Here is a 9,237-nt window from a genome sequence, read left to right as displayed (position 1 = left end):
GGGAAGATGATTTGGGATGAAGGGGTTGATTAGGAGACAAAATAGTGTGAAAAGAAAGATGACGATGTTAGAAAGGAGAGGGATGCTACTTCTCTAGTTTGGTGGAGGGTGACAGGGGGCTCTGGAGTGAGGCCAGCTCTCTCCACCTCTCTCCACCTCTCTCCAGCCATCTCCACCTCTCTCCACCTCTTTCCACCTCTCTCCTCCTCTCTCCAGCCATCTCCACCTCTCTCCACCTCTTTCCACCTCTCTCCTCCTCTCTCCACTGCTCTCCAACTCTTTCCACCTCTCTCCACCGCTCTCCATCTCTCTCCACTGCTCTCCTCCCTCTTCCTCTCTTTTCCCTCCTCAGATGAGTTTTGTAGGATCCCAAGTCAATAGTGTAGTGATTCTCAGATAGTCTCAGACAGAGAGACACTTCCACACATCGATCTGTCACCACAGTGGGAGTAGAGACTTTCCTCTGCTAGGGGGAGATACTACTGATAGATACTGAGGAGAGAAAGGTGGAGATGGAAGGAGGGAGGGAGAAAGAGAGCAGGAGGGTGCAGTGAGGCAATTTAGAAGGCAAACAATGTGACCACAATATCAACATCACATACAGCCACTATACATACATTACAATATGTCATAGTCATATGGGCAAGGGTTGTAGAGGGTGAATGATAGACAGACACAATGATAACACTCTACATTAGTTTGTTAAAGGTTTCCTTGAAAGAAAACAGATATCATTGACCTCCTACCATAAATATAATCACTGACTGACAGAGAGCTGCATAGAGAGGGAGAAAAACAGGAATTAGAGAGAGGCAAGAGAGAAGCAAACCCAATCCTCATCACTACCCTCTCTCTCTCTCTCTCCCCCTCTCCCCTCTCTCTCTCTCTCTCTCCCTCTCTCTCCCTCGCCCTTTCTCTTACTCTCTCTCTCTCTCTCTCCCTCTCTCTCCCTCTCTCTCCCTTTCTCTCTCTTCCTCTCCCTCTCCGTCTCTCTCCCTCTCTCTCTCTCCCTTTCTCTCTCACACTCTTAGCTTTTTCTTCCTCCCTGCATTTTCTACTCCTTCATTTATTGATCAGACTGATACCACACTTGTTTGAGTAACAAAGTAAAGGTTAGATTACATTTTGCACAACACTTACAGTTGCATTTTAACATTATCTCAGGTAACATATGGTCCCACTCTACGGAGTGTAAAAACTACTCTGTTTATAATGTTACATTTTGAATGTTAATGTAACACTCCATAGTGTAAAAAAATAAGCCTTACATTTGCCAGTGTTACTCAAATGTATCACTATGGGGGTAATTAACACTCACTGTGTTATTTATATTCAACACTAGTGTTAACTCTAGAGTTAACTCCTATTAGTGTTATGCAAAAACACTGTTACAGTAATTTATTTATGGTGTTGTTTAGGATATTTCCCATGGTGCATTTTCTTGCGTGAATTGTAGCGTTACCACCCATGACTGGATTTGTTAGTGACAGAGACATGGTTGTTGAACTCTTTCCTTCTAAGGTATTGTGGCTTTCACCAAATGAGCATCGAAGTGAATGCATTTATTTAAAAAAATACTTCATAATATTACATATATCGTTAGGCCTAGATTTACTCTAACACAGTGGTGTTAGAAACATTCTGGTTTACTAATTAGAGGCCACATCATGCTGGCTGGAAAAGTGACATGTAACTCCTATTGGAATCCAGCAAGAGTTAGAAAATACAAAATATAAAATTTGTATTCACCCGCTATCTGCATTCATAATGACTGCCAGGGTTAGGAACAGTCTGAGGAGACTACCTAAACCATGTAAACTGGAACAACCATTCCAGTAATGGGTGAAATAAATCAAACTGACAGATTGGATTTGTTTAGACAAATGAATGTTATTTATCTTTGTGTACCATAAGATCAATAAATCAATCAATGTACATGCAAAAACAAGGAAATAAAATGATCTACCTGCATAGCAAGCTGGAAAATATAATAATTCTCACCACAGTGTAAAACAATAACTCTGGTTATTAACACAGGGTGTTAATTTCCCTCCATTAACTGTGTGTTAATTTGAAATTAACTCCTGAATCAAAACTGCAAAAAATTAACATTGGCCAATTTGCTGAGCAGTCTATTTCTCTGAGTGAATGTGTTTTCTCTCTCTTTCTCTCTCTCTCTCTCTCTCTCTCAATTTTTTCAATTCAATTCACTTTATTGGCATGACGTAACAATGTACATATTGCCAAAGCTTATTTTGGATATTTACAATATAAAAATAAATAAAAATGAGAATCAAAATTGTCAACGGGACAACAGTAACAACAATAACCAAGGGTCAAAATAACCGTTCATTCAACAATAACAATAAGCATACAGTAGAGGACATGTCAACACACAGCTCTCTGCGTCCTCCCCCAACAGGACGGGTAGCCTATCCTCATCAGAGAGGTATTTTAAACCTTGAATAAGGGTTTCAAATTTGGGAAAATGACACTCTCTAATTGTTTTACATTTTTTACATTTTGTCAGGAAATGCCGCTCCTTCTCAGTTTCTGCTGTTGTGCAGTGGTTGCACAGCCTTTCCTCTACAGGGAGCCAGGTTTTCCTGTGTCTACCCTTCTCAATGGCAAGGCTGTGCTCACTGAGCCTGTACTTTGTCAAGGTTTTTCTAAGGTTTTGATCAGTAACCATGGTCAAATAGTTAGCGACGGTGTACTCTCGATTTAGGGCCAGATAGCCCTGCATTTTGCTTTGTGTTTGTGCTTGTGTTTCCCAATAAGCAATGTAGTTTTGTTTTGACTGTGTTGTAATTTGGTTTATTCTGATTGATTGGATGTTCTGGTCCTGAGGCTTCAGTGTGTTAGTAGAACAGGTTTGTGAACTCAGCCCCAGGACCAGCTGGATGAGGGGACTCTTTTCTTTGCTCATCTCTTGGCATTGCAGGGCTTGGTAATAATATGAGAGGGGGTCACTGTATTTTAGATGTTTCCAAAACTTAATTGTTCTTTTTTGAGTTTTTATTATTAGTGGATATTGGCCTAATTCTGCCCTGCATGCATTGTTTGTAGTGGTCTCTCTCTCTCTCTCTCTCTCTCTCTCTCTCTCTCTCTCTCTCTCTCTCTCTCTCTCTCTCTCTCTCTCTCTCTCTCTCTCTCTCTCTCTCAATTCAAGGGGCTTTATTGGCATGGGACACATGTTTACATTGCCAAAGCAAGTGAAATGGATAAACAAAAGTAAACTAAACAATACAAAGTGAACAGTACATTTTACACTGACAAGTTCCAAAATAATAGAGACATTTGAAATGTCATATTATGTCTATATACAGTGTTGTAGCAATGTGCAAATACTTAAAGTACAAAAGGGAAAATAACCATATGGGTTGTATTTACAATGGTGTTTGTTCTTCACTGGTTTGGGTCAGTCACGGTGGTCAGGTATTCTGCCACTGTGTACTTTCTGTTTATGGCCAAATAGCTTTCTAGTTTTCTAAGTTTTTTTGTTAATTCTTTCCAATGTATCAAGTAATTACCTTTTTGTTTTCTCATGATTTGGTTTGGTCTAATTGTATTGCTATGATGGGGCTCTGTGGGGTCTGTTTGTGTTTGTGAACAGAGTCCCAGGACCAGCTTGCTTAGGCGACTCTTCTCCAGGTTCATCTCTCTGTAGGTGATGGCTTTGTTATGGAAGCTTTGGGAATCAATTCCTTTTAGGTGGTTGTATAATTTAACGTCTCTTTTATTCCATTGTACACAGACAATTTTTTTTCAGGATTCTGCATTTGGAGTCTCAATTTGGTGTTTGTCCCATTTTGAGAATTACTGGTTGGTGAGCGGATCTCAGACGTCACAACCATAAAGGGCAATGGGTTCTATTACTGATTGAAGTATTTTTAGCCAGATCCTAATTGTTATGTCAAATTTGATGTTCCTTTTGATGGCATAGAAAGCCCTTCTTGCCTTATCTCTCAGATTGTTCTCAGCTCTGTGGAAGTTACCTGTGGCGCTGGTGTTTAGGCCGAGGTATGCATAGTTTGTGTGCTCTCGGGCAACGGTGTCTAGTTGGAATTTGTATTTGTGGTCCTGGCGACTGGACCATTATTTTTGTCTTGCTGAGATTTGCTGTCAGGGCCCAGGTCTGACAGAATCTGTGCAGAAGATCTAGGTGCTGCTGTAGGCCCTCCTTGGTTGGGGACAGAAGCACCAGATCATCAGCAAAAAGATTCTAGTAGGGTGAGGCCGGGTGCTGCAGACTGTTCTAGTGTCCTCGCCAATTCGTTAATATATATGTTGAAGAGGGTGGGGCTAAAGCTGCATCCCTGTTTCACTCCATGGCCTTGTGGAAATAAATGTGTGTGTTTTTTTGCCATTTTTAACCACACACTTGTTGTTTGTGTGCAGCAGACCATCATGCCAAATTGAGTCAAAACTTTTTTTAAGTAAACAAAGCATGAGAAGACTTAGCCTTTGTCTTGGTTTGTTTGTTTGTCAATTAGGGTGTGCAGGGTGAATATGTGGTCTTTAGTATGGTAATTTTGTAAAAAGCCAATTTAACATTTGCTCAGTACATTATTTTTGCTGGGGAAATGTACGAGTCTGATATTAATGTTAGTGCATCGGATTTTCCCAAGGTTATTGTTGCTGCATATCCCACTGTAGTTATTTGGGTCAAATTTGGGTTATCCGGCCTTGGTTCCAAATATTGGAGAAGATGCCAGAGCTGAGGATGATGTTAAAAAGTACAGTAACAGTCAACAGTTTGGACACACCTACTCGTTCCAGGGTTTTTCTTTATTTGTACTATTTTCTACATTGTAGAATAATAATGAAGACATCAAAACTATGAAATAACACATATGGAATCATGTAATAACCAAAAAAGTGTTAACCTCTCTAAAGGGTGTGGGACACTACCGTCCCACCTGGCCAACATCCGGTGAAATTGCAGAGCGCCAAATTCAAAAACAGAAATACTCATAATAAAAATTCATAAAACATACAAGTGTTATACATCGGCTTAAAGATTAACTTCTTGTTAATCCAACCGCGGTGTCAGATTTCAAAAAGGCTTTACGGCGAAAGCATACCATGCGATTATCTGAGGACAGCGCTCAGCACACAAAACATTACATACAGTTACCAGCCAAGTAGATTAGTCACAAAAGTCAGAAATAGCAATAAAATGTATCACTTACCTTTGATGATCTTTGTGGATTTTCCTCAGGTTTTCGTCTGCCATATCAGTTCTGTTATAGTCACAGACATTACTTTAACAGTTTTGGAAACTTTAGAGTGTTTTCTATCCAAATCTACAAATTATATGCATATCCTAGCTTCTGGGCCTGAATAGCAGGCAGTTTACTTTGGGCACACTTTTCATCCGGAGGTGAAAATAGTGCCCCCTACCCTAGTGAGGTTAAACAAATCAAAATAGATTTTAGATTTTAGATTCTTCAAAGTAGACACGCTTTGCCTTGATGACAGCTTTGCACAGTCTTGGTATTCTCTCAACCAGCTTCATGACATAGTCACCTTTTGTCTTGTATGAGGCTATATTTGTTGTTAGAGTGCTGTACCAATTTAAGTGATATGTGGTATTGGTTCTCTGGAAATTAAATATATATATCTATATATAGGTTCCAGATCAGAGTGGCAGCAAGTCTCAAACCTTTAAACATCCCAAACAGTCATTCTGATTCCCATGAAAAATAGTATTTTGAGTGACTAAACTATCACCCATAATATTTTGGGGGTGATAGAACATGCAACAAATTTAAGAAAATAACTTTTTCTCTCATGGTTAACTACCAGGAAGTTTGAAAAGACAGGCTGAGTGGGCGGGGGAGCTTATATTCATGAGCTCGCCTTGACTGACAGCTCTTTGAAACGTCTACTGTATGTCAAGCAACTTGGATGCAGTGAGCAGTGATGCAGTAAAATAATCTCAAGCAAATTTGGTGATACACAAAGCAACTCAAACAACATTGAAATTACATCAATGTTGTTTGATATAAAATATTCTGTAACAATTTTCTGTACATTTGTATTATCCATCTCCCGTTTGGCATGTCTCTTGTGATTCAGCTCACAGCAGCACTGACGGATGTGTTGAAATGACAACTCAGTGTTTTTTTCCATGCTGGCTGAAGACCAAACTAGCCAATAATACCACCATAGACCACCCTCATTTGGTTTCCATGTGCCAAATATTTTTCAATTATGCTGTGATGTTTTACATAAATGTTTAACATTTCTAATCATATAGTATCCACAGACTGTGAGCTAAAGATAAAAACCTTTCATACGATTATTAATATATTATTTATTGACTGACTATGGCTTTCCAAATCGCCCAACACTGCTATTTGTAAGGTTAACTTTAAGTGAATGTTGTGATTTTTTTAACCATTCCTGAACATGTGACCAGATACCAGTTACATAGGGGCAAAATCTGTTGTATGCCCCATATACATAGTATTCTGTTTGAAATAATTTTCATTGAAAAACTTGAAGTGTTGAATCAAGTGTTGTATTTTGTACCAGTTCATAAACCATGTGCAAAGGAATCGGTACATCCCATTTATTTTGCAACCTGTCAAAATTCTTGTCCTCAAATGAAACCAGTATATTTTTCTATTTATGCCAATTCCTTTAAACCAAGTTGTATCTTTAATATATGGCAGGCAAACAAGTTCCCTACCTTCTCCCTTTTCCACTTGCCTCCTCCCTTTTCGTGGTAATGATGCAATCAGTTGGTTATACGTTTAGATTGAGCAGACTTTCCCATATACAGTGCCTTGAAAAAGTATTCACCCCCTTGGCATTTTTCCTATTTTGTTGCATTACAACTGTAATTTAAATAGATTTTTATTTGAATTTCATGTAATTGACACACACAAAATAGTCACATTTGTTGAAGTAAAATTAAAAACATAACTTAACATAAACATAAAAAAGTTCAAAAAAATTACAAATGGAAAAGTGGTTTGTGCATATAAATAAATCTGGTGCAACCAATTACCTTCAGAAGTCACATAATTAGTTAAATAAAGTCCACCTGTGTGCAATCTAAGTGTCACATGCTCTGTCATATGATCTCAGTATATATACACCTGTTCTGAAAGGCCCCAGAGTCTGCAGCACCACTATGCAAGTGGCACCACCAAGCAAGCGGCACCATGAAGTCACGGACCAGGCAAGGAGGGCATTAATCAGAGAAGCAACAAAGAGACCAAAGATAACCCTGAAGGAGCTGCGAAGCTCCACAGCGGAGATTGGCGTATCTGTCCATAAGACCACTTTAAGCCGTACACTCCACAGAGCTGGGCTTTACAGAAGAGTGGCCAGAAAAAAGCAATTTCTTAAAGAAAAAAAATAAGCAAACACATTTGGTGTTTGCCAAAAGGCATGTGCGAGACTCCCCAATCATATGGAAGAAGGTACTCTGGTCAGATGAGACTAAAATTGAGCATTTTGCCCATCAAGGAAAATGCCATGTCAGGCGCAAACCCAACACCTCTCATCACCCCGAGAACACCATCCTCACAGTGAAGCATGGTGGTGGCAGCATCATGCTGTGGGGATGTTTTTCATCGGCAGGGACTGGGAAACTGGTCAGAATTGAGGGAACGATGGATGGCGCTAATGATGGGGTCAAATTGGGGTCATGATAGGGGCTGCACCAAATGTTTGATGTATTATAATAATTTACTATGCTTATGTTGTATTAATAGAAGGGGATGGGTTATAAGACACCTCCCCCACTACATTTATAGTGTCCTAGACTACAGATTAACAATATATATATTCATTATAAGGTTTAAGAATTGTTCCACAGTCTTTTCTAAGTCTCTGCCTCTTATAAAGAAATGGTCTGAGAAATGTGTGAATTATTGCATGGGGTCTGTGAGAAAGCACTTCAAAGATAAACATAGAGCCCTGCAGGGGAGTAGAAGAGATAAGAGGCTAGTCAGACATACCTCTATAAATCAACTTGGGGGAGTGGACATTTACTGCTGAGGCCTTAGAAAACACTGGAACTATTGTATCTCTCTTGCAAGTTTGTATAGCTGTGTATGCATGGGCTTGGTCTGAGGAGTAGCAGGTAATGATGTATGCAGTGACATCACTAGGGCTGGACAAGTAATAAAATAACTTGGGACTTTTCCTATGGGGTAGAACTCAGGAGAGACAGCCGTTGTATGTGTAATGTTTGACTTCTGTCTACAGCTGTATTTGATTAAAATTGTTATGATTTATAAGTTCACATTTTGAGTGTTCCTTATTTGTTAAGTAAATAAAATGGAGCACAGAAAAACGGAACAAACATTAAATACAGGGAAATTCTTGAGGGAAACCTGTTTCAGTTTTCCAGAGATTTGCAACTGAGATGGGGGTTCACCTTCCAGCAGGACGATGACCCTGAGCATACAGCTAAAGCAACAATCGAGTGGTTTAACGGGAAACATTTAAATGTCTTGGAATGGCCTAGTCAAAGCTCAGACCTCAATCCAATTGAGAATCTGTGGTATGACTTAATTAAAGATTGCTGTCCACCAGCGGAATCCATCCAACTTGAAGGAGCTGGAGCAGTTTTGCCTTGAAGAATGGGCAAAAATCCCAGTGGCTAGATGTGCCAAGTTTATAGAGACATACCCCAAGAGACTTGCAGCTGTAATTGCTGAAAAAGGTGGCTCTACAAAGTATTGACTTTGGGGGGTGAATAGTTATGCATGCTCAAGTTTTCATTTTTTTGTGGTCTTATTTCTTGTTTGTTTCACAATAAAAAATATGTTGCTACTTGAAAGTGGTAGGCATGTTCTGTAAATCAAATGATACAAACCCCCCCAAAAATCAATTTTAATTCCAGGTTGTAAGGCAACAAAATAGGAAAATGCTGTCACGTCCTGACCAGCAGAGGGAGTAGTTGTTTAGTATTGTGGTCAGGACGTGGCAGATGTACTGGGTATGTGTTTGTCTAGTATTTCTGTTTCTATGTTGGTCTGTGTGGCTCCCGATCAGGGACAGCTGGTTATCGTTGTTCCTGATTGGGAGTCATATATTAGGAGTGTGTTTGTCACCCGGTTTTTGTGGGTTGTTTTATTTCGCACTGCTGTAAGTATCTATATAGCCTGTGAAACTGTCATTAGTCGTTCTTGTTTAATGTTTTTCCCGTGTTCACTTTATTCTAATAATAATAAAGATGAGCATTCACATCCCAGCTGCGTTTTGGTCAAT

At 39.5% G+C, this 9,237-nt stretch overlaps 1 protein-coding gene across 1 annotated transcript in view; it reads left to right on the top strand.

Annotated features, from left to right (window-relative positions):
- LOC106578905 (voltage-dependent T-type calcium channel subunit alpha-1G) overlaps positions 1 to 9,237 on the top strand; it is a 252,055-nt gene that overhangs the window by 38,710 nt on the left and 204,108 nt on the right. The window lies entirely within an intron of this gene.

The sequence above is a fragment of the Salmo salar genome, chromosome ssa19 (assembly GCF_905237065.1).
Source record: "Salmo salar chromosome ssa19, Ssal_v3.1, whole genome shotgun sequence".
Taxonomy (NCBI): domain Eukaryota; kingdom Metazoa; phylum Chordata; class Actinopteri; order Salmoniformes; family Salmonidae; genus Salmo; species Salmo salar.
The sequence above is the reverse complement of the archived record's forward strand: the minus strand, read 5'-3'. Positions and strand labels throughout refer to the sequence as shown.